Source organism: Geotrypetes seraphini, chromosome 3 (genome assembly GCF_902459505.1).
Source record: "Geotrypetes seraphini chromosome 3, aGeoSer1.1, whole genome shotgun sequence".
Classification (NCBI taxonomy): Eukaryota; Metazoa; Chordata; class Amphibia; order Gymnophiona; family Dermophiidae; genus Geotrypetes; species Geotrypetes seraphini.
The window spans coordinates 371,102,508-371,128,941 of NC_047086.1; the positions used below are offsets into that span (position 1 = coordinate 371,102,508).

Consider the following 26,434-nt stretch of genomic DNA (forward strand, 5'->3'; position numbering starts at 1 on the left):
AGGACCGGAGTTCCCCACTCCTGGTTTAGAACTAAGCGGTTTACATGAATTACATAAATTATAAAAGAACATAATAAAACAAACAATTGTAAAAACATATCTGCAAAATAGCAGCAAAAGCTTGAATAAAAAGTTCATGAATAATTCTTCAGTTAAACCAGAGAAAATTACTGACTAGAAAAAGGCGTCTACAAATAATTGTGTCTTTAGCAATTTTCTAAACAGGCCCCTTTCATGAGAATTTAGTATTTGGTCCACAAGGGAGTTCCATATTTTAACTCCTGCACAACAGAAAGTCATTTTACCAGTCTCCACCAACCTCGGGTTAGCATTCGTTTTCAGTAAATCTAAATTCTCAGAACGTAATTATCTGCTTGGTAAATAACTAAGCATATTATTTTTAAACAATTCTGGTATGATTCCAAACAAGAATTGGTGACAGATCATTACCGCTTTATATTGTATTCTGCAAACAACTGGTAACCAGTGCAGTTGTTGGAGATAGGGCGAAATATGGTCTTAACTACAAACATAGCATGTTTATTATACTGAAGCACACAAGAAATTTTCTCAGATGAATCCTTATTTACATATTGCAGTAACTAATCCCATGGATTATGTAGTGCTCTTTTGGTTGCTTTCCATAAGAGTACTCCCTGTTCATAAATTTGTTTATCAAACCAGTAGACCTGAATTTGTAATCTTCCACTGAGGAACAAACCTGTCTGTATCTCAAAAATTGTACTGTAGGGATGTTATTCTTGGAATGTCTGTGAAGCATGCTGGAATGCAACAACAAAGTATTCCTATCCATAGGTTTAACATGTACATTAAGGGCTCCTTTTACTAAGGTGCGCTAGCATTTTTAAGGCACGCAGGATTTTAGCGCGCACTAAACCCACGCTACGCTTCTAGAACCAACGCCAGCTCAATGCTGGCGTTAAGGTCTAGCGTGCGCGGCAATGTAGCGCGTGCTATTCCGCGTGTTAAGGCCTTAACGCACCTTTGTAAAAGGAGCCCTAAGTCCCCAAGTTATAGATGCCTGACTTAAGTATGATTCATACTTAAGAACAGGTTGTGGCTTTATTTGATTTCACTGAGCAATATTTTTAGTAGCATAGACTCCTACACTTTTCTTGTAGCAAATTCAGGAATGATGCATGGCCATATTAAGATCAGTGTGTGGTTGTGCATGCTGTACCTTAGAGGGGAAAACTGGTAGGGATAGTTGGCCCTTTTGTCAGCTGGGAGCAGAGGTAAGCATTAAGAATCTTAAAATCTACAAGTTCTGAGTTACATAAAAATTTGACTTGAGAACTGCTTTAAAAACATAATTCGTTTATAACCTGGGGACTGCCTCTACAGTAGGGGTGTCAAAGTCCCTCCTCGAGGGCCGCAATCCAGTCAGGTTTTCAGGATTTCCCCAATGAATATGCATGAGATCTATTTGCATGTGCTGCTTTTATTGTATGCTAATAGATCTCATGCATATTCATTGGGGAAATCCTGAAAACCCGACTGGATTGCGGCCCTACAGTGGTTTAAAACCTGTGTTCTTCCACAAAGATCATAATGTCCAAGAAAGAGATTCTACTGGGATAACAAGTGGACTCAAATCAAATAGCGGAGTGGCAAGAATTCAAAAAGGTCACAAAATTTATCAAGTCTTCCTGAGAACCTTTCCAGATGAAAAGAATGTCATCAGTGAATTTCCACCAACAATGTAAATATTGGAACCATTCTGAAGGATACACAAATCTCTCCTCAAAATGAGACATAAACAACAGAGCAAGGAAGGAGAAAACACTGCCACCATTTGCTACTCTCTTCATCTGCAAGAAAATTTTTCCATCAAAAATGAAATAATTTTTCTTCAAAGCAACATCCAACAAGGTCAAGATGAATTCCAGAGGTACCAACTAAGGTCTGGGGGCCAAATCCAAAAAATTACCTGCTGTTTTTTTGCTGTATATTTGTGTATAAAGAGATGACATTCAATAAAAATAAAAAGAGTCAGGAACTATAATCTCAAAACGTGTGTGTGTAAGAACATAAGCGTCGCCTCTGCTGAGTCAGACCATGGGTTCATCTCGCCCAGCAGTCCGCACCTGCGGCAGCCCCCCAAGTCCATGACCTGTAAGTGATCTTTTACCTAAAATATTGTATTTCCTAATTATTTAATATCCTGTATAGAAACCATCTAACTATACCCTTCAATTCCCTTTTCTTTCAGGAAATCATCCAATCACTTTTTGAAACCCAAAATCGTACTCTGTCCTACCACCTCCTCTGGAAGCGCATTCCAGGTATCCACCATCCTTTGAGTGAAGAACTTCCTAGCATTTGTTCTGTAACTGTCATGTTTCAGTTTTTTTGAATGCCCTCTTGTTTTCGTTGCCCCTGCTAGTCTGAAGAATCTGTCCCTCTCCACCTTCTCTATCCCCTTCAAGATCTTATAAATTTCTATCATGTCCCCTCTAAGTCTCCGCTTTTCCAGGGAAAAAAGCACCAGCTTCTCTAGCCTTTCCGCATATGGAAGGTTTTCCATACCCTTTATCATCCTTGTTGCTCTTCTCTGGACCCTCTCGAGTATCGCCATATCCTTCTTAAGGTACGGCGACCAGTATTGAACACAGTACTCCAGTTGTGGGCGCACCATCGCCTGATACAGTGGCAGGATAACTTCCTTCATTCTGGTCGTGATACCTTTTTTGATAATGCCCAACATTCTGTTCGCCTTCTTCGAGGCCGCTGCACATTGTGCCGCCAGCTTCAGTGTTTTATCCACCAAAACCCCGAAGTCCTTTTCTAGGTTGCCTTCCCCGGTACCATCCTCCCCATCGTGTAGTTATACATCGGGTTTCCTTTCCCTATGTGCTAAACTTTGCATTTCTCTACATTGAAGCTCATCTGCCATCTATTTGCCCACTCACTCAATTTGTTCAGGTCTCTTTGTAGTTCTTTGCATTCCTCAACAGTTCTGACCCTACTGGAGAGTTTTGTCTCATCCGCAAATTTTATGACTTCGCACTTCGTCCCTACTTCCAGGTCATTTATGAATATATTGAACAGCAGCGGTCCCAGCATTGACCCCTGCAGGACGCCACTCGTGACCCCTTTCCAGTCAGAGTAGTGTCCCTTTACTCCCACCCTCTGTTTCTTGTCCGCCATCCAATTTTTGATCCATCTATGCACTTCCCCTTTCACCCTGTGGTTCCACAGTTTCCTTAGTAGGCGCTCATGGGGTAATATAAGACCAAACTCCACAGACCCATGGTTGCAAAAACATCCACATATCTTCCTAATCTTTCCAAAAGGGAACCCTTGGCTGAAACAGTCAGACGGCCAAGCGAATTTAACAAACATATTGTGAATTTTAGGTAATGTATAAAAACAAATTGATGTCCTAAATCTTTTGAAATTCAGCTCTGGTAAAAAAAAACAACCCAACACTCTTCAGACTCACATTTAAAATATTCATTATGCTAGCTGCGACATCATCTGAAGGATCTTCACTCAGTTCCATAAACATGCTGTCATTCAATTTTATATAATCCATCCTATTCTAGATGACTATAGCCCCCCCCTTGTCTGCTTTATGAATTACAATGTACATATTATCATGTAACATGCATAATGCTGTTCTTTCTTCGCTAGTAATGTTTAACCAAGTCCAGATTCTCCACATCCTGAAAAATTAGGAAACGAAAAGTAGAAATGATAGGATCCAAAACACCAGCCAGGGTCCAAACAGAGGAATCCTTCAACACCAACCTGTCATCCATACAATCTTTATCTGAAAAATACAGTCAACCACAATTTATGGATGAATTTCTCTAAATCCAGCCATACCTGAAATGGGTCATGCAGACCTGATGGAACAAAAGACAAACCTTTGGATAATACAGTCCTCTCAACCGCAGATAATTGATGAGAAAACAAATTTATCACTGTGGATTGTGATTCTATGATCTCGTAGAGGGCCTCTGTTCTCCCCCTATGTATTGATATCCTCTGGGTTGCCCCCAAATTTTGCGGGAAGCCTAGTCCCCTTCTAAAGGACTCTTCCCCACTACTCGAACTCTCCATCAGTCCCTTAAAATGTGTCTTCCTACATGTTTCTACAACTCCAGAGTCCTTCTGCATCCACAGGTATACAAACCCCTCCTTATAATTGTGTTCCATCTCTATGAAATTTCTTAACCTTCACCATTTTCAAATCCTTATGAAACTTCTCCAACTTATTTAACAATTCCTATTGTTGCTGTTCAAAATCCAGTTGTTCTTTACATGCTGTTAATAACTCTTCATACCATGTTCTTTCCTCCATGATCTTCACTTGCAAACGCTTCACTGAAGTCAACATCAGATCAAGTGAACACCAGTTCAAAATCATGTTTCATTGTTCAATAAATGTAGGATCCTCCAGTAAAAGATTTGGAGCCTTAGACATTCATAAACCTTTCAGACCGCCACTTGTTTCCTGATTCAGGTGGAACTTCCTCCACAGGAGAAGGAGGAGGAATGCTCCTCAATCATACTACTTTATCAGTGGGATGAAATTTTGATTCAGGTTCAGAAGCTCTGGAACTCTTATTAGGTTCCTTTACTGAGCCCTTGGAGGTAGACCCTATTCTGGAGGGCTTTTCAGGGCTCTCTTATTACTTTTCTTTTCATAAGATACTCCCATATGATGTTGGTAGAATGGAAGGCCCCAGATGGAGTTCTGTCGGGGTCCAAAATGTTGGGCAGACTATCTTTTCTCTCTGGAAGAGGTGGATAGTATTAGAAGTACCCCAAGGTGGATGCCCTGGTCACAGTGATCATGAAGAATATTACCATTCTAGTGGATTGGGGCTCAGCTCTCATGAAGATACACGAGAAGAAGGTGGAAGAGTAGCTAAAGCTGGGCCTTTCCTCTGTGGCAGCTGGAATGTAAGCCACCATGTGTGGCAGGTACATGGCAAGAGTCATGTTATTCTGGCTACAGCTGTAATCCCCAGAGATAACCCACTTGGAGTCAGGGACAGCCTTCCCTGCTGATGTTCTTTATGATCTTGTGGACATTACCTCACATGCAGTGGCCTAGAGGTGGCTCTGGTTGCAGATGTGCCATCCAAGAAATGTCTTAGCTGCCATTCAAAGACCAGTAGCTCGTTGGAGAGGACGTGGAGAAGTTAGTCAAGGACATGAGGGAGTCTTGCCTTCTCTGACTCCCTGAATTGTACCAGAAAATGACTCGATGTACCTTCTCCGCCAAGGCTCGTTCTTGGGGCAATAGTTGCTTTCGGTCAGATAAACAACAGTTCAGTTTAGTCCCAGGGCCTAGCCAGCCTTTCAAGTTAGAGCTATGTTATTAAGGGACTACTGAGGTAATTTCTCCACCTTTAGAGTGATAATTGGTATGATTTTTGTGGCTTAATATTTTTGATATCCTTTATTTTTATTTATTTATTTATTATTTATTTATTTTTTTGCAGAGTTTACTTTGAATGGTCCTGTGATGGTGGCTGGCTAAATTTAAGAGCTTCAGTTTTAGATGCCAATGCTAGAAACTTAATTTCAGGCTCTACTTATTATCATACATTAACCAGTTAACATGTTAACATACATTAATTCAAAGTTTAGTGCAGTTAATCAACAGGCCTCATTGAGAATAATAGGACCTGCATGGCTAATGTGTTAAATCACATTAGTATGTGTTAACCTGTTGTCACATGTTAGTAAAAGAGTCCTTAGGTTTCTGAATTGAGGAATTCAGGCACCTTTGAACATTGGCCTCCTTAGTCTTTTTAGATCATACTCTCTTCTTTATGCCTGGCAACCTCTAATGGGCCCTTCAAACTGAGACCTCAGGCCAGGATTCTCAAAAACCATATTAAAAAGCGACAGTCTGCTAATGCAGCTGTTTTGATAGCAAATTGAAAAAAAACAAGACATTCTCAAATATTCGCGCATGCAAATGAAGTCGGCGCACAGCAGTGAAGATTCACTAAATTTGCATGTGCCCATCGCTGGTGATAGCGATGGGCACATGCGCAGAAAAACTGCGTTAAAAAAACCAAAAACACAACAATAGCAGGAAAGATGTTCAATCTCTCCCGCTGCCAACCAACAACTCCTCCCCCAGCAGCGGGAGAGATGCCCATTCAGTCCCACTGCCAAGAAATTCCGCCACCTGGCCACACACACACCCTGTAGCAGGAGAGATACCGATTCTCTCCCACTGCCAATAAACGCCTGCCCCCCCCGCAGGGGGAGAGATGCCCACTCCCACTGCCAAGTGAACCCCCCTACCAAACAACACCTCCCCCCCTCCCCGCTTCCAACGCCCCCTCACCCTTACCTCTAAGTAGATGATCTGAGGGATGTGGATGCCCTCCATCCCAGCCAGGATGCACCAGGGAGGGGCCCGAAGCTCTGATTGGCCCAAGTTGTTTAAGGCCTCTCCCATGGAAGGGGCCTTATACAACCTGGGCCAATCAGAGCTTCAGGCCTGTCCCCGGATGCACCGTGAAGGGGCCTAAGGCTCTGATTGGCCTGGACACCCCATAGGAGGGGCCTTAGGCGTCTGGGTTAATCAGGCCCTAGGACCCTCCCCAGTGCATCCCACAGTGCACCGGGAAGGGGCAGACCCACCATTCGGAGGAAGGCAGGCCGAACAACTTTTAAGGTTAGGGGGAGTCTGGGGGATGTGCGGTCGGGGGGGTGCTTGCCTTCCGGCAGGAGGGTTGGGTTTCCTCCTGCTAGTCATCATGGGTATTGGGGGGTGTTCTTTCTGGCAGGAGGGCTTGGGCTCCCTTCTGCTAGTCATCACGGGTGTTAGGGGGTGTTCTTTCCGGCAGGAGAGATTAGGTATCTCTCCTGCCGCGATCGTTACTGGTGCGGGGGGGACAGGTTGTCAGGGCTGCTGAGCTGATCGCGGCAGCTGAGATCAGCTCAGCGGCCCCTATTCAGATCTTATACCTGTTTTGACTTGGTCTAAGTCAAAACATATAAGTTCCGTCTGGCAACCTGTCAAACCTTTTTGGTTATGGCTGCCAGACGACTAAGTCTAGGTTGTCCCACTTCCCGCCCTATCCACTCCTCCAAAAACGCCCCTTTTCACTCTAGTCGCATAGAGGCAGGGTAAAGGCCTATGCTGGTTTTAGATACGTTTAAAATCAGCTTTGATTATCGGTACTTGGACGATCTGTCTTTTTGATCATCCAAGTACCAACTTAGGCCACTTTTTTTTATTATTATTATGAGCCCCTTAGCCTTTTGCAGAACTGATTTGTTAACATACACAGGCACCTAAACAATGTGAGAAAAGCAGTAATGAGTTGAAGCCAATGGAATTTCAGGTTTGGCTTTGGCATTGAAACTGGCCTGAAACCTGCCTTCAGCCTTGTTTCAGTTTCAGCAGAAAATGTCTTTGCCTTTTCAGCTGAAACCAAAACTTTTTGTTCTATCTACTTTGGGTCTTCTCCTCTCTCCTCACCCCCTGAAACAAAGGAGCTCCCACTTTCTTCTTTCCTCCCTTCCTTTCCTACTCTCCAAACATAAGAAGCCCCCCTCCTAAACCTACAAGTACCTATAGGCCCTTGCCCCCCTCCCAGACCTTACCACAGGCTGCTGCCCTCCCCCTTGGGTCTACCTTAACATCTATGGTGGTCCAGACCTAGTTGGGGCAGGAGCATTGCTCCTGCCCATCCTGTGTTCACAGTGAAAATGGCTGCCGCAAATTCCAGCAACAGTCTCATGACTTTGCTTTTGGAGGTCATGGCAGCCGTTAGGGGACTGGAGCAGGTACAGGTAAGATTGGCTGCAGATGTTATCTTGATATATTTATCTTCAATGTATTGTAAAAGTTAATTTAGAAAATCATCTGTTCTGAAGTTTACTCTGTTAAATACTGGGACATAACTGCCAACACAAAGGTCCCTTTTTTTTTTTCAACATATAAACTACATATTACCATCAAGAAGCGCACAGTATCCCAATCTTTTTATGGCAATCCACAAATTCTCTCTTCTTTTGTTGTTTTATTGATTTCATTTTCATCCTGTTTAGAGCCCACAAGGGGGCCTTCAGTTTAATGGTGGGATTTTAGGGGCAGAGTGGCTGGCAAGAGTAGTTTATGAGAGTGCAACATCCCTGCTGTTTACAATTGTTTCCAGATTGCTTGAGTATAGTAGTGAGTCTCAGTGAAAAACACCAATGTTAAAAGACTTTGCATTATTGCTGGGTTGGCAAAAGCAGAATGTAGCTCTTTGTGTAGGAGGGGGGGATTATCCAGGCTACCCCAGTGACTCAGTGCCAAGTACTGCACACTGCCAAGTAAAACACCTGGGTTTGATTTCTGGGTCACATTTTCTGCTCCCTGAGCTGTCTAGCCTTTGGAATGCTATGGAGATGCATTGGCCAGCTTCATGGTTTGTGGCCAGCTGCCAAGGACTATTGCTGCACTAGCAGCTTTGAATTGGGAGGCTATAATATAGGAAATTGAGACCCTGAATGTTGTAAATGAAAGCTCCTGGAACTGTAATCCAACAGAGTTGGAAGTCCAAAGGAACAGGAGAAAAGTGCCAGGCAAAAAAAAAAGACACTTATTTATTGAAGTATGACAATATTATGAATGCATTGATCAAACTGGTGCTTTGGTACACAACATAATCACTTCTTATCATGGGGTTTTTCACCAATAATTCAAAGCAAAAGTTCGCGTGCTGTAAACATTTCTTTTAATGTTGGCCAAGGAAAAACTACCCACACTGATTTGTGCCTGCTTTTTTGTTTGTTTGTTTTATTCAGTTTATAAATATACAATTGTAGTATATATATAAAAGGAAAAAAGAGAGATTACATACAATTAAGCAAAAAAACACAAAAAATAAAATAAATTCCATATGGAATTAACGATCTCTCTAATAAAGCCCACAATTTGGGAGAAGCAATTCATATTCCATCATGGGATCTGATAGATATCAAGGTAATATACAAAATAGCAATATCAATAGTGCAGGCTTACGTCTTCTACATTATTTAAGAACTAAGTCCGCATGGGGGTACTGGGAGGGATTACTCCTGCTTTTTCAGTTTTCAAAATGCATAGCTACAAGCATAGTTGCTGTCTCCAGCATAATCCTGCCTCAACACTGTAAGGATAATTTTGTGGTAGAACGCTTTGACTTTGAAGGCATATAGATATATCTATATGTTATGCTTGCTTGCTCACATATATTTATTAAGGGGTTGATACTCAAAGTGATTTAAACAGCCAGGAGAGGCTCCTGGCCATTTAAATTGTTTGTAGGATGCTATCCAGCGATATTCAATGGCACTTAACTGGATAATTTGCATTTTTATTTTCTACTTAACCAAGAGTTTATTTATTTATTAGGATTTATTTACTGCTAAGGTGGTGTATAACAAGAATATGTCAAAATAAGCAAGACAGTTACAGCAGTGAAAATATTCAGTTAATATAAAGCATGGCATATAGGTAATAATTATGGTAAGCATACTATGTATATTTCTGGAAGTAGTTGGGGTGGGGGGTGAAAATTGAAAATTGTTTGAGCTTCCTATTTGCTGTTTTTGCTATGTTCTTTCTTGACCTACTGATATTTGTGTTAATTTTGGTTGCTTTGATTGCTCAGTAAAAATGATTTAACCTTTTCCTATCGTGTATCCCGGATGACGGGACATTCCAAAAATGACATAGACAGTGGATAAACAGTCTGTATGGACTAGAGCCAGGAACACAAAATATTTGAATTTACAGACTTATGACTTATTTACATTATGTTTACAATAGCCGTAAATGATAACGGTGAATAATACAAAACTTTGCTAAAATAATTACGATTGGAACCAGCGTAACGTAAAATTTATTATGATAGGAAAAGGTTAAACATAAAGCATGGCATAATATTGTATGCTACATTATAATGTCAACATAATACGCAATAAAACATTTTAATAGACAGCCTAAGGTGTAAGCAAAGATGGAACATATATAGATAGATAAGACAGAGTTGCAGGGGACTAATTTAAAGAAGTTGTACAATGTACATGAGATAAGAATGGTACTTGAACATTCTTAGCGAGGGTAGAAGTGGATAAACATTAGCAAGTTAGTTACTTCTCCCATTAAAGTTCAAATTAGATTACATTAAAATTAGAGACAAACCATAACAATAAGTACAAATAGTAAAAGAGGAGGATATATCCAAAAGATTCCAGTCAAATGTTTAAATTCAAAAATCCCAGTCAACAACCCAACTCAAAATTCCCTACATCCGATCTAATATATAAGTAATAATTATCTTCAAATATAAAATTAATACACTTTTCTATAATCCTGAAATAGAAATCCATATATCAGGAATTTTATCTTAAATATCTCTGAAAAAGTAATGTCTTCACACAACATCTAAATTCCAAATAACTAGGGGTACTTCTCTTTTCAAGGGGTAAGATAGTTCATAATTCTGGACCCTACCCATAATGTTCTAGCTCTAGAAAATATTAAACAACATTGTTTGGAGGAAGGGAAAACAGTTTTATCTCAATTATATCTTAGAGCTCTTTGAGTATGATAAATGGAAACCATATTTTGTATGTAACTGGGACCTAAACCATGTATAATTTTGAAAATTAAAGATAAAACTTTAAATTCAATCCTAGCTTTAATAGGAAGCCAGCTGAGTTGACTCAGTAAAAATGTTGCATTTTAAAGGTAATCATTTTAAAAGCACTATTCACATTTTTCATGTGGATATCTGAGCACATCAACATCTAAACCACCAAAATATCTAAAACACGATCACAGAACAGGTCGTAGCTGAGTGTCGATATGACAAAAATGTAGAAAATGGCCAGGGGCATGGCAGGGATGGTCCGGTGTTTGTCTCTGTCTAGATTATGGGGAGAGGGCTACATTTTGTCTTTGTAAATAATGTTACCTCTCTCTTATGGCTTATGTGAATGCATGTGGGTCAATGTGTCTAAGGAGGAGAGGGCCAACAGTAAATAGTTTTATTTGTTGGTGAGGTTTTTGTGTATGGGGCCCAAGATGGTGGTGTAAGCCTTCTGCAATCCACCTCGGGGCTTGCCCTCATCTTAGGGATGCTCTTGTTTCCCAGCTTTCTTATGTCTCTTCCCCTTCTTTCTCCAGATTTATCTCAGCTTTGGGAGGAAACAACTCTGGTTAGCCTCAAGGATAAGGTGCATGGCACATTTTAGCAGCTGTAGAATGAGTGCATTCCTGGTTCAGAGGACCTAGCCTTCTACCTTCATGTGCCTTATCTCTGTCCTTTCCACCACTCATTGGTATCTGCTTTGTGTCTCCCTGAGGCCCTCCAATGCAGCTTCACCCCCTCTCCATTTTTCTGTCTTCACCCCCTCCCCTGTGCTTTGGCATCTCTCTCTTTCTCTTCTCCTTTCCTTCTTTCCTTCATACTCCACACCATGGTGTGGTATCTATATCTCCTTCCCTTCCCTCCCCCCATGCCATGGCATCTCTTCCTCCCCCTCTATGGTCTGGAATCTCCTTTCCTTTTTTCCTTTCCCTCCCTCCCATGGACTTGGCATCTCTGGTTCCTCCACCTTGTCTTCCTTCTCCTTCCTTCCCTCTCTCTCCCCAATTGAGTGCTGCAACAGTAGCATTTCTCTCCCCCCCCCTTCACTGTGCAGCAGCAGCATTTCTCCCCCCCCCTTCCCTGTGCAGCAGCAACATCTCTTCCTTGCCCAGCATGTCTGGCCGGTTCCCCTGCTCAAAGCCGCGGGCGTCTACACCTAATGCAATCTGCGACTGCGTCGGAAGTCTTCTCTCTGACATCGTGACGTCAGAGGGAACGCTTCCGACGCAGCCGCAGATCGTGCGAGGAGCTGATACCCGAGGCTTTGAGCAGGGGAGCCGGCCAGAAGTGAAACAACCGCCGGAGGGAGCACAAGCTGGGAAGCGGACACCACTGTTTACAACAGGGGTGCCCACACTTTTTGGGCTTGCAAGCTACTTTTAAAATGACCAAGTCAAAATGATCTACCAACAATAAAATTTAAAAAAAAAACACAAAGCACACTGTATACAGAGAAAATGTTAATTATCATTTATATTCGGGGGGGTTTTCAAAGAGATCAAGGCAGATGACTATGCAATGTCACCTCAGTAACAACTATACAAAAATTGACAAATACCCCCACCCTTTTTACTAAACTGCAATAGGGGTTTTTAGTGCAGGGAGCTGTGCTGAATGCCCCGCACTGCTGTTGACGCTCATAGGCTCCCTGTGCTAAAAACCGCTATTGCGGTTTAGTAAAAGGGGGCCATAGTGCAAAATATAAACAACAGATATAAATTCTCAAAACGGACACATTTTGATCACTAAATTGAAAATAAAATCATTTTTCCTACCTTTTTGTCTGGTGATTTCATGAGTCTCTGGTCCTTCTTCTGTAAGCCAATATTTCTTTCTTTCTGCCTTTCTTTCTCTCTCCCCCTGGCCTCCCTCTTTATTTCTGCCTTTCTTTCTCTCTCCCCTGGTCCCCCTCTTTATTTCTGCCTTTCTTTCTCTCTTTCCCCCTGGTCCCCCTCTTTATTTCTGCCTTTCTTTCTCTCTCCCCTTGGTCCCCCTTTTTATTTCTGCCTTTCTTTCTCTCTCCCCCTGGTCCCCCTCTTTATTTCTGCCTTTCTTTCTCCCCCAGCTTGCCTGTCTTTCTTTCTTTCTCTCTCCCCCTGCCCCCACCAAGCCATCCTGCTGATTTCTCCACTTCCCTAATTCTTCCCCTACCCCACCCCCAAGCCAGCAGCCAATTTCTCCCTGCTCCTTCCCCGAGCCAGACCTGGCGCTTACTTGCGCCGGGCCCACAAAACTTTACCTCCAGCTTCAGTTCTAATGGGGAGGAAGTTCCAGGCCAGCCAGACAGCGATTGGCTGGCCCAGAACTTCCTCTCCAACATTAGAATTGACGCTGGGGGTGAAGTCTTGTGGGCGGACTGCCCCCCCTTGGTACGCCACTGGGCCATCATACTCTCATTCCAGAAACCTTGGTAGCGACACTCCATTAACTGAATGTCCTTGTGAAAACGTTCTCCTTGCTTGTCACTCACCATACCAAGATTTTCCAGAAAAAAAGTCAAGATGTGAGTGCAAAAAGTGTATTTTTAATGCCATGCGACAGCCAGGTTTCTGATATGCCCAGAAAGATTTCCACTAACCACTTGAATGCCTCCCAAGCTTCAAGCTCAGCTGCTGAGAGTGATTGCTTAAAATCTTCATCCTGCATAACAGACTTGATCTGTGGGCTTATAAATATCCCTTCCTTCAGTTTTGCAGTGCTAATTTTTGGAAATTTCTTAATAAGATATTGAAAACCTGGCAAGTTTGCTTTACCCATAGCCTTTACCAGCTTGATATGAAGAGGTAGAAGAAATACTTTATGTGAATCCACCAATGGCATAAATTTCATACTGCTTGTCTATGGCTTATAGGTATCCCTCAGCTACCAGACCCGCTTGACATAATGTTCAGCTGTAGATCTGATATCCCACAAGCACAAGAAACAGTAGTATTTAGTAAATCCTCCTTGTATTCCCATTAGCATGCTAGTGTTCTTCAAATCACCACAGATGTTCCACTGGTGTGTTTCATAACTGATTGCTTCTAGTAAATTCTTCATATTCTCATACGACTCCTTTAGATGAGCAAAATAGGCAATTGGTATACTTGGTTTGGAATTTCATTGTGCAGTAACACTACCTTCAAGCTTCTCTGTGAAGAATCAATGAAGAGACACCATTCATCAGGAAAATGCACTTGTGACAAACTGTTGAAGAACCCGTTGATGTCATGACAAAAACACAATGAGCCATTTACAGGGAAAAATGTTGTTATGATTCCTTTTCTGTAATGAGTTATATTAGCATCTTTTGCAAGCAAGTGCTTTTGCTTAAGCCTTGAAGCAAGAAGTTCTGCTCTTTTTTTTTTTTTTTAAAGATTTAGATCACAAATAAGATAATTGAGCTCAGTTTGTGTAAAGGTCTCTGGTTCTGAATCTTCATCATTCACATAATCATGATCAGATAATGGATTGTGACTAGCTGCTGCATCATCATCACATTCCTCAACATGTTCCACAGAAGCAAGTCCATTTTGTGGAGGTACAAGGACAGGCAGTGAGTCATCATGAGGAACAGGCCTAATTGCAGAATCCAGAGTAGGATATATAATTTTGTGCTGTTGTAGCTGAGCATCCATTTGTGTTCACAAGGCAAAAGTAGCAATCTTTAATATGGTCTCACGATTCCCTCCATATCATTGGGATTGCAATTGACATTGCTGCCTTTCGTCAATTGAGCCAGTCACGAAGTCTGCTGGAACAACTGGTACAGATGATATGTGGAGGCCAAGACTTATCCTGGTCACCCAGTGGACAGCCAAAGTACAATTTGTATACCTTCTTCAGATCTATGGTAATTGGTCGACGTTTTACTTTCATCATGAATGAACCACAGATGTAACAGAAACTATCTGGATGATTAGTACAATGTCTTGGCATGATAAAGACTCTGCTCTACTCTTTTTTTACCCCAACAAGGACCAGCAATCTTTTTGTAAAACACCCTCTTTAACTATTTTGTAATCCACTTTGAACCGCAAGGTAATGGCGGAATAGAAATCCCTAATGTAATGTAATATTAATCACCATCTGTAGCATAAAAAAACGAAGACAACTGTCGTTAAGCTTCCTTATATGTTTATCCTATAAACGCATGATATATCACCCAATTAACATTTATAATTATATATAATGAGCCTCATCACAAAAAAGTGATGTGCTAGTGAAAAACTAAACACAGATTTGAAATCAGCATGAAAAATAATACAAAACCCACCCAACATTAACTGCTGAAAATGATGTTTTGGCCTGTGTTGTTTTTGTTTTGAGGATCAATATTTCCTGCTGACAAAGTGGGTGGCAATGGGGGCCACAGTAGCTCCTGTTATAGCATGCCTTTATATGACCGGCTTTGAGGAGCAGTTTGTATACCAGTCAGGGCATTTCGGGAGGGTGTGCATTTGGAAGCGATTTATTGATGATGGGTTGTTTTTTTTTAATCTGGAGGGGCCCCGATTGATCAATTAAATGCCTTTATATTTGAATTAGATATGTATGATCTTAACATAAAGTTTACATACTCGATTGATACATCCAGATTAGGAAGAGTGAAGGTAGACTGCATAAAACATTGCATCGCAAACCATCTGACTGCAATTCAATCTTACAATATCAAAGTTTCCATCCTAAAGACTTTTTGTTTTTGAGTCTTCAGGCCACCTCGAGCCTTTCTTCCCTGGGAACATCGATCCTTTTAAGGATACGTTTAATTCAAGCTCCTCAGGCCATTTAGAATTGGCTGTTTTCCCCTCAATGTCAAAATCGGACCATCGCAGGCTCTAACCCACATAATTGGTATGTCCAGTATCTGGGTCCTGAACATAAGAATTGCCATATTGGGACAGATCGAAGGTCCATCAAACCCAATATCCTGGTTCCAAAAGTGGCCAACCCAGGTCCCAAGTACCTAGCTAGATCCCAAGTAGTAAAACAGATTTTATGCTGATTATTCTAGGAATAAGCAGTGGATTTTCCCCAAACCATCTCAATAATGGCCTATGAATTTCTCTTTTAGGACATTATCCAAGCCTTTTTTAAACTCCACTAAGCTAACTGATTTCTTCACATTCTCTGGCAACTAATTCCAGAGTTTAATTACACATTGTGTGAAGAAATATTTTCTCTGGTTTGTTTAAATCTACTACTTAGTAGCGTCATCGCATGTCCCCTCGTACTATAATTTTTGGAAAGAGTGAACAAGCAATTCACATCTACCCTTTCCACTCTACTCATTATTTTATAGACCTCTATCATATCACCCCTGAGCCGTCTCTTCTTCAAACTAAAGAGCCCTAGCCGCTTTAGCCTTTCCTCATAGGGAAGTCGTCCCATCCCTTTTATCATTTGTCGCCCTTCTTTGTTATTTTTCTAATTCCGCTATATCTTTTTTGAGATATGGTGACCAGAACTGCACACTGTTTTTGAGATGCGGCCGTACCATATAGCAATACAAGGAATTATAACATTTTCATCTTTGTTTTCCATTCCTTTCCTGATAATTCCTTTCATTCTATTTGCTTTCTTAGCAGCTGCCGCACTTTGATATAAGGGTTTCAACGTATCCTCAACAATGACACCTAGATCCTTTTCTTGGGCAGTGACTCCTAACATCAGGGCATTAACTGTACCCTCTGTTTCTGAATGCAAAAGAGGTCACTCAAAGTATGGAAACTTCAATTCAAAAAATTTTTCGGTATTGCATCGGCATCCAGCATCTACAGAATTCAGACTTATCCAGGATTTGAAAGAACTCAACTTCAACACGATTCATTAGTTGTGGAATTTGCCTTTAAGAGTTCATGGAATTCACGATCTACTCCTCCAGGCAGAGAAACCAGAACATTAGAATGTTTGGCAAGTGCATTTTCCAGTCATCTAGGCCAGTGTTTCTCAACTTCTTCAAGCCAAGTACCCCCTAAGCCTAATAAATGCCAAACGAGTACTCCTGCCCAAGCTCCGCCCCAGACCCCACCCCCACAATAATAGTACTAATTGTAACACAATTTCTTCCATCCATTTTTCATATACACACAAAATAATCTTATTAATACAGTACATAATTTTAAACACAAAATTAAAAAAACACAAAGCACACTGTACGCAGAGGAAATGTTAATTACCATTTATAGTTTATTCAGTGTTTTTTTTCAAAGAGGTCAAGGCAGATGGGAACAGGTGACTGAAGTACCTTTTTGTAAACCACTTTGAGTATGGTTGTATAATTCCAAAAAAGTAGCATACAAGTCCCAATCCCTTTCTCCCCCAACTCTCCCTTCCATGGCCAAAACTTGAGATTTAAGAGCTTAAGAATAAATTTTGCCATTTTTTTAATGGCTGAATTACACAGGGTGAGTTACATATCAAACATTTTAAAATTGTATTACAGTGTGTATAATTTTGCTTTCATTGGAGTGGATTCTTACAAATCTGTTGCTGTCTTGCTTTAAGCATCTGTGCTAAAAATATATTGTAACTTGAATTCAAGAGCACGCCTTTTAAAGGAGCATCTGAACACACACTACAGTGCTCTTCGGAGGTAAAAATAACAATTGAGCAAAAAAATAAAAAAATCCCTACGTGGGCTGGGAGATGAGTACTGAGTCCAGAGCTGCCAACTAGCCTTTCAAAGACATTGTACTTGACCTTTTAGTTGGTGATACTGAAATACTGTAATCAAGGCCCAAGTTCTTTCCCCCAAGGACATTTCCATGCTGAGTTTTTGTTTTACAAATTCTGAATTGCGGAGTGAAAGCTGTGCCTATAAACTGAAGAGTCTGTTCCTGTGAATGTGTCAGAGTAATGCGTGGGCATTCCAGCTGGTTACTGATGACCCACAATTTCTCAATTTGCTTCCAGATTTAGAATAAAGGCCTCAAACTGACCCATGCTCTGCTTTATATTTCTGAAACATCAGGGTTGATTCAGAAATATACTATTTGTTCAGCATGTTTTTCTTCATGTTTTGAATAACATGAGTTGTTTTTAGCCTTTTTTGGATGATTATGAATACTGTTTCTGGCATAGAAATAAGCCAAGTGGCATTTTATGATCTCGCCTTGATTATATAAATTACTTATTAAAGCATTTTCATAACAATAATTTGAAATTCTTGTAAGACTGATGGTAATCAAAATTCAGTAAACATTGCCAGGGCTGAATTAAATGACAAGAGAATAATATTTATATTAGAACAGTAAAAAATTATGGTTGTTGAGCAAGTCTACTTGGATATATGGAAATAAAGGTCAACAAATAAGTTGTATGTGATAAATATTCCTTCCAACCAAATGGATGTTGGAATGAAATTATACATGAGGGATTGAGAATATTTTTTGTTTGGGAGCAAAATAACTCTTCAAAAAAATATAATGGAATAGGACCAAATATGGTATGGAGAAAATCTGTTGAAAAGACGCACTGACTAGAGAAATAAGCTCTTCAGAAAGTGGTCCAATATTTTTTCTATGTGAGAAGCAGCTCCATCATGTGCAGCATAGAAGTTTTGATATGATGAAGCACAGCAGATACAGAATTACTTATTTCAAAACTGCCTGCCTCCTTACTCTCCTAATCACAGAGACACAAATACACAACACATACACACGTGAAGAGGCATTTTCAATATGACGTCCAAGACCAGTTGTACTCATTTTGCTGAAAACGTCTATGTGAAAATGTGAGCAAGGGATTAGTGTGGGCCTTCAGATTAGGGTTACCCATATTTGTGAAGATAAAAAGGAGGATACATGACCCACCTCTATCCTAGGTAACTGCAAGCTATGTGTGCCCTGTGTAACTTGCCCTCCATGGTGCCCCCCTATCCTTTCTTGTACTGCCCCCACCCTCTCCCCCGTGATACTATATATGACTTTCAGTTGGTGAATTTTGTACTTTATTCAAAATTAAAAATACAATTATTTTTTCTACCTTTGTTGTCTAGCCATCTAATTTTTCAAATCATGTTGGTCCTAGTCTCTGCTTTCCTCTGTCTTAACTCTCATGCCAACATTTTGTGTCCGTTAGTCATTTTTTGTTCGCCTCCTGGCTTCTTCATCTCCTCCACTACTACAGTACATCCATCACCAACATTGGCTCTTTCCCTCTCAATGTTCTTCAATTTATTTTTCTCCCTCTGTTCATTCATTCTTACTTTATATTCTTCAATCTCCCTCTTTTTATTAATGTATTTAATTATTTAAAACCGTATATACTGCTTTAAACCAAAGCAGTGTACAATCGACATACAAAATATAAAATGTACATCAAGCAAGCAACTCTTCCAAAACCTAATGCATTGAACTCCCCAGCTTCACATAAAAGCTACAGCTACAGCTATCTCACACCAGCTACAGCTATCTCACACCATACCTCTCATTCCCCTTTCTCTTATTCCCCAGTCTCTCACTAACTCTGTCCTATACTCCCTTTTATTCAGTATGTCTTCCTCTCTCTCTTCCCACTTCCATCCAGTGTATAGCCCCCCTCCCTCTCTCTATCAGGTCTTTCCCCACTTCCATCCAGTGTCTCCCTCTGTCTCTCCCATCCAGCATCTCTCTATGCCTTTTCCATCCAGCATGTCCCCCTTTTCTTTCATTATCCTTCCATTTAGCATGCCCCCTTACCCATCCTTCCATCCAGCGTATCCCCTCTCCTCCTTTTCCATCCAAGGTCCCCTTTTTCTCTTCCATCCTTCCATTTAGTATGACCCCCCTCTCTCCCCCCATCCTTCCATCCAGCTTCTCCCAACTCCCCCTTTTCCATCCAGGGTCCCCTTTTTCTCTCCCATGCTTCCATATAGTATTGTAACCAGTTAAAATATATATATTTTAAAAACCCACCTGGGGTGTTGGGGCCTGATTTTGATGAGTATTGGCAATGGGGGCTTGGCTGCAGGGCTCCGTTATTGGGGCAGGCACTCTTTTTTCACTAACTCCTCTCTCCATCACCAAACTCTTTGCTATACCCATAAAGAATTGTCATTCCACATGCAGGGCTATATACATATAGACGTGCAGGATGTTGGGAATGTCCTCTTATGACTGCGGTAACATTCCGATGTCATCGGAGATATTTTTCTAATTTAGATGTCTTGCAGGTCGTATAACCTTAGACATCTTGCAGGATGTCTACCTTAGATGTCGCAGGTGTCTTATAATAAAAAATGTTGGATATCCAGTGGAACAGGTTTTAGATGTGATCTTTCAGACGTTCAGCCACTTCATTTTCCAAACATCCTCTTATTCGTGGGCATTTATTTTGGTTATGAGCTCCACTTTTGGACTTAGATGTCTAGATGTCCTGATTTGGACTTAGACGTTCTATTGAAAATGTCCGTCTAAGCATTTTCCCTAAACTAAACTAAACCTTAAGTTTGTATACCGCATCATCTTCATAAAGATAGTGCTCGGCACGGTTTACAGGTAATTCAATAAATGAGGGAAGGACATAATAAGAAATTAGAGGTTTTGAAGAGGATAGCTAGCTTTACATTTTAAATAGATAGCTTTACGTTTTGGAGAAAAGCCAGGTTTTCAGATGCTTTAAGAATAATTGGAATGAGCCTAGGTTCCGCAGCGGGGCAGAGAGGTTATTTCAAAGCTCAGTGAATTTGAAGAAAAGGGATTTCCCTAATTTACCTGCATACATGACGCCTATTACGAGGGGAAAGATAGTTTGAGTATGTGAGCGGATCTGGTAGTGTCAGGTCCTTTGTGAGAAAACTCTTCTTAATTCATGTGGCCCAGTGGGAAAATGTTTTTAATACCTCTGTCCTTATCTTTTTTCTGTTTTAATTAAATAGGCTTCCTTTACACAGTTGGATACATGGCATATGACTTCTCAAAATGAAATGTAACTGTCACTTTTCTCAATTGTCTTTACTCTATTAATAACTTCATTTGACGTAGGCCTTACTAAGTGTTTTGTGGCCAGTTTCCTGACATTCTACTCTGTCACATGATTTTATGTGCTGTCATTAACTATACAGTCATTCTGAGTTCTAGCATCACTATTTTGTGAAATATATATTGTCAGCGATAAGAAATTATGCTGACTCTTCTCTTCCTTATCTGCCATTTTTCTATGGAAATGATTAAGATGTAGATTTCTCATAGAAAATTGGTGACTGTCATGAGGAAATTAGAACTAAAAATAAAAACCAGACAGTTGGGTCATGAATTCTTTGCAGGTTATGATAACTATGATTGTCTAACTAGGGAGTTCATAGGGCTCCCCATAAATTATAAGAGGGTTATGGTGTGATGTTCTTCTGGCACTTTTTATGTGAAGTTCACAGCAGTGCCCTCTAAGGTGCCCCACTGCTCTGTTGGCATGTCTGTGTGGCCATTCCATTGCAATGCTGGCCCTTCTCACATCCAAATGGTCTGGATTTGGATATTTTGAACTTGAACATTTTTATGGTCAAAAATGGCCAAAAAAGATAGGTGTTCTAAGGTTGTACGCCCTGATGATAAGATGTCTAAATAGGCAATTTTCGGGGGGAAGGGGAGATGAATGTTTAGTGGTTTTTAAAACAGATGTTTTCGGACTTGGGTGTACTATCGAAAATGCTCCTCCCTATAAATTTGTACAATGAACTTTGCAAGCAACTGGATGGAGTTTTTTTGACCAATGATTTCTCTAACTGGCTAAGATATATTGGGAACTAAGGTCTTTTTCATCATTCTTTTGGAAATGTTTTAATTACAAAGTTTTGTAAAACCTCTGGGGATTATTCATTTATACTATGCAGCAGATATATTGGCTGAATAAATGTAATGTCAAGATGTATGTGAGGGAGGGAGTGGTATAGCAAAAGAAGTGTTGAAGACCACTCTCACTGGTGGTGTAGTTAAGCCTCCTTACAGCAGGGGCACTAAACGGCCATCTCAGAGGCTGAGGCTGTCAGAGGGGCAGGGCTTAGGCCAGGATGGAGTTAAATGCCCTGAGTTGGTGTAGAATGAGAGAAGCCTCCAGGATAGAGGTCTCATGCAGAAGTCCTGAGGGCAAAGATCCTCACATGGTAATCTGACTTGGGTTATAGTACCTGGCGAAGTTCCAGGGAAGAAGGGTAGCCCTAGTTTAGATCTTGTATGCTGGTGATCTGGCTTACGCTTCAATAACTGGCAGAGTTCCAGGGGAGAAGGGTGACTCTAGCTCAGACCTTGTATGTTGAGGGATAAGTCTGATGATTATGTTTGAAGGAATTCCAGGGTTGAGTGAGTGTAAGAAAGACTGCCAAGGTAGACTCAGAATCCCTTTTTTGCTTAACTATGATTGTGAGTAACGAAGACATTGTACATATGTAAAAGCAGGGCCAGATTAAAGGATAGGCCCAAGAGCCACGTGCCTAGGGCCTAAAATAGTCAGGGGGGGCCCAGGGCTGGCGTTAGGAGGTGGCAAACAGATCAGCTGCTCTAGGCCTCACAGCTCAAGGGGGCCCCGTGATCCAGGCAGCTCATTTAGCTGTCATCAGCCCTGCCTTCAGCTACGGTACAGCTAAAACGAAGACAGAAGCCGCGGGACTTTTCCTCTTGCCTGCATCGCTATAGTGTCTGCCAATCTTGATCCCGCCCCCCTCTGAAGTGACTGCTTGTTTTTGAGGGGCAGGATTGAGACCGGTGAAAGAGGAAGAGCGATGCAGGCAAGAGGAAAGGTCCCGCGGCTTCTCTCTTTGTTTTTTTTGGTTAACTACCTCACACTCCTCGCCTCTCCGCAGCCGTTTGCCAATGTTAGGCCACCAAGACCCAACCTTGCTCGTGGCTCAGAAGGCGAGACAAACTTCAGTGGCAGGCTCGAGCCAGTACATGCAATCGCCCTGCCCACCCTCTGGTGTAACTTCACGTTTCCGGCAGGCACGCCGATCAGAGGAAGCCACCAACAGGTAGCCCGGGGGAGGGAGTGAGAGAGAGCGAGAAAGGGAAGGATGGCCTCCCTTGGGACATGTAAAGGACAGGGCAGCGGCGCTGCTGCTGCTGTCCCCAACCAAGGACAAAAAGAGAGATGCTGAAGGCACCGGGAACCACAGCCAGATACTATTTCCATGAAGATGATTAAAGCAGAAATGACAAAAGGTAGAAAAAAGATTTTTTTTTTGTTGCTTTAGAATATAAGGTAATCTTTTTATTGGACTAATTTTTATATATTTTTTACTAACTTTTAGAGACCAAAACCCCCTTTCTCAGGTCAGGAGAGTATAATGTAACAGCAGTATACTATATTGACCTGAAGAAGGAGGCTATGGCCTCTGAAAGCTAATTGAAAAAGGGATTAGTCCAATAAAATGGTATATTCTTATTTTCAATTTTTGTTTTATTTCTATTTGTTAATTTGTAAACTGGTGATTGTTTGTCAGTTTCTTCAAATGTACATCTGCTATATGTATATTTTGCAGAGTATTAGGGGGCTATGTGACATTGTTTCTGTGGTGTTTCACTGTATGCAGTTTGGCTTCTTGGTGATTCAGTTTAACCTTTATCTACATATTTCTATTTTTAGTTTGTGATTACTTATTCCATACTGGGTGAGGGTGTATCTGTGTTCTGTGTGTATGAAAGACATAGTTTTCTGTTAGCACTGACTAGCTTAGTTTGGCTAAATGCATCGCGCATATGGCCTTGGGAGCACTTGATTTGAACCTCCTTATTGTCTGCCAATCTTCTTTTGTTCCAAGTTGGATTCTTTGGTGGATTTCTTGCTTTGTTGTTTCATTACAGGTTAACATACATGGAGTGGAACATACTAGAGGAGTTAGATTTGGTTGTTTATGCATACATATGGGTTACAGTTGGTCGATACAGAGGCAGTTGAGAGGCGTTATAAACTTGGTTATTAATATAGACTTACATTTCAGATAGTATTACTGCTTTACAAATATTTGAACACTTTTATATATGCATGGAAAGGGTTAAGAGTTAAAGCCCTGGGTAAGTAGGTGGGAAGGGAAGGGAAGGAAGGGGGATTTGTTCAGAGATGTTTGGGGGTTGCATAGAAGAAAAACTGTGCACTGGTAATCTTTGTTTGTTTTGAATTAAAAAAAAAAAAGAAATACAAGTGGAAATAAAGAAGTAAATAAGAAAACAGATAAATGGGGGCGGAACATGGGCGGGGTAGGGGCAGGGCATGGGCGGGGCAGGGCCAGGGGGGCCCAGTGTACTTGGGTGCCTAGGGGCCCTGTGTAAAAGAGTAGCCATGCCAGAGGCAGATTAATGAAAGTGAGATTGTGTTTGAGAGACTTCCATGAAGAATATTGAACCTGCGAAGAAACAGGTTTATTTCCCTTATACATAATAATAAAGTTTTCCTTTTTGACCTTACACTGCCCTCTGGTGTGTTTTCTGAGGGTTTCAGGCTGTTTTGCCAAGATATACTATCACAGCTTGCTAGGGAAGTAAATGACTGCTTTATGGAGCATCTTGTTCAGGATCCAACAAGAGGGGGAGCAATTCTAGATCTAGTCCTTAATGGAACACATGGTTTGAATCAAAAGATAATTGAGAAATTGCAAAAGGACCTTAAGAGACTGAGAGAATGAGTATCCAAATGACAAATGTAATTTAATGTGAACAAATCCAAAGTGATGCAAATAGGGAAAAGCAACCCAAACTACAGCTACATGATGCAAGGTTTTACATTAGGAGTTACCACAGGGTTGCCAGACATCCTGGTAAACCGGGCATGTCCTCTTTATAGAGGACTTCCTGGATGGACTTTCTAAAACCCGGCATTTGTATGGGTTTCGGAAAGCCCCGACGAGCTCCTGCCGCATCTGGAGGGCCTCTGAGCACGCATGGATGACTTCACATATATCCGCGCATGCTTCAAGGTCCTCCAGACCTGGCTGGAACTCATGGGGGAAAAGAGCGCTTGCATGAGGTTACAGCAGAGAGGCAGTCACTGTTCCAGAACGTAAGGTAACCATTGGAGGTAGTGCAGCTTGTGTGTGTGTCCGGTGCTGGAGAAGGTGAGAGCTGAAGGCGGTTGTGGATGAGACCACCGGACACCGAAGGCACAAGTTTTCCATAAAGAATCGTTCTTTATAATACTAAGGGCCTCAAAATAGTTGGTCCACAATCTTGTCTCTTGCAGTTGATACTTTGATAGTTTTTCACTTTCTGCATGTTGCACTGCTTTCAGCTGTGTACAGCTGAAATTATCAGAAGCAATTAAGGAAAGATTTATAAACTACAGTTTATAAATCTTTCTTTAATTGCTTCTGATAATTTCAGATAATCCACATTTTGGATTTGTAGGTACTTACCTCGTGCAAAGTTGTCATTTCTTTAATAAGACATTAACTTTTTTTTTTTTCTGCGGCCCTCCAAATACCTACAAATCCAAAATGTGGCCCTGCAAAGGGTTTGAGTTTGAGACCACTGAGCTAGAGTGCTTTGCAGCCTGGTGCAGATACGGCAAGTGGGAGTCTACGATCGGAGGGGAGCTCAGGATAGGCAAGCAGCCCTACTGGCTGTATATCCAGTTGTCGGAGAAAAAGTCTCATTTGCTGGAGTTTCAGAACCTGGAATACCTGATTGTGGAAAAGTCGCGTTGAACTCATCCTGCAATGAAAGGGCTACATTGAATAGTCCCACAATGAAAGAGCCACACTGAACTGGCAGCCCTTAAACAGCTGTGATGAATCATCCTAGACCCGAATACTATGTGAAATTCTAGTCATTGCATTTCAAAAAAGGTACAGCAGAATTAGAAAGGTACAGAGAATAATAACCCAAATGATAAAGAGATAAAAAGCTAAAGGGTCTAGGGCTCTTCAGGTTGAAGAAGAGATAATAGCGGAGCTGCTAAGGTCTATAAAATCATGAGTGGAATGGGATAGGTAGATATGAATCGTTTGTTTACTCTTTCCATAAGTACAAGGACTAAGAGGGACACAATGAAGTTACTAAGTAGTAGATTTAGAATAAAGAAAATATTTCTTTAAGTAACATGGAATTACTCTCTGAAATTCATTGCCAGAAAAAGTATTAAAAGCAGTTAACATAACAGAGTTTTATAAAAAGTTTTGGGGACAAATTCTATTTTGTAGAATTGCCCCCTAACCAACTAGTATCTCAATGGTCTGCCCAGATATTTAGTAGCACTATCTGGGTAAGTACAGTGAAATTTGAGTTAGACTAGTTAGCATGAGTTATCCAGGTTAGAGCTATACTCCATTTTGGATTAAAACAATGTTTCTCAACACATGGTACGCGTACACTTAGGGGTACATGGGCTGCTTGTTGGGGGTACGCTGCCTGGGTGCCATAGAGGATATTCCCTTTTCGCCCATCGAAGCCACAACCACTGCCAGGGATCCCTCCTTGCTTCCCGCCCCACCCGCTGCCAGGGTTCCCTGCTCCTCCCTCCCTCCCGAAGCCGACCCACAGGGCTTCCGTCCAATGTCAGAGCTGATGTCGGAGGAAAGCCTGTCAGGTCAGTGGGGGAGGGGGGCTCCCAGTTACTTCTTCCCTCATTTTGTCTTCAGCGGCTTGTTGGGGGGATGTGCAGCAGGCAATGGTTCACACGCTGCACGTAGCTGACCTGGAAACCTTCTCTCTGACGTCAGGGCTGACATCGGAGGTAAGGCTTGTTGAGTGTACATTTGCTGCAGAATTTGTAGCCTTTGCCATGGAACAGAACAAGCAGAAAGGCTAGCCTGAATTACAGGTAGAGTAAAATGAAGAAGACAGAAATAGTCTGCCCCACATTATGTTTGAAGATATCCTGGTTTCTGCTATCACTGAGTTTCTTCAGTGATACAGGGCTCCTAT

General features: G+C 41.4%; 1 protein-coding gene across 3 annotated transcripts in view; it reads left to right on the forward strand.

Moving 5' to 3' along the window:
- Nucleotides 1-26,434, forward strand: part of RBKS (ribokinase) — a 164,108-nt gene that overhangs the window by 10,489 nt on the left and 127,185 nt on the right. The window lies entirely within an intron of this gene.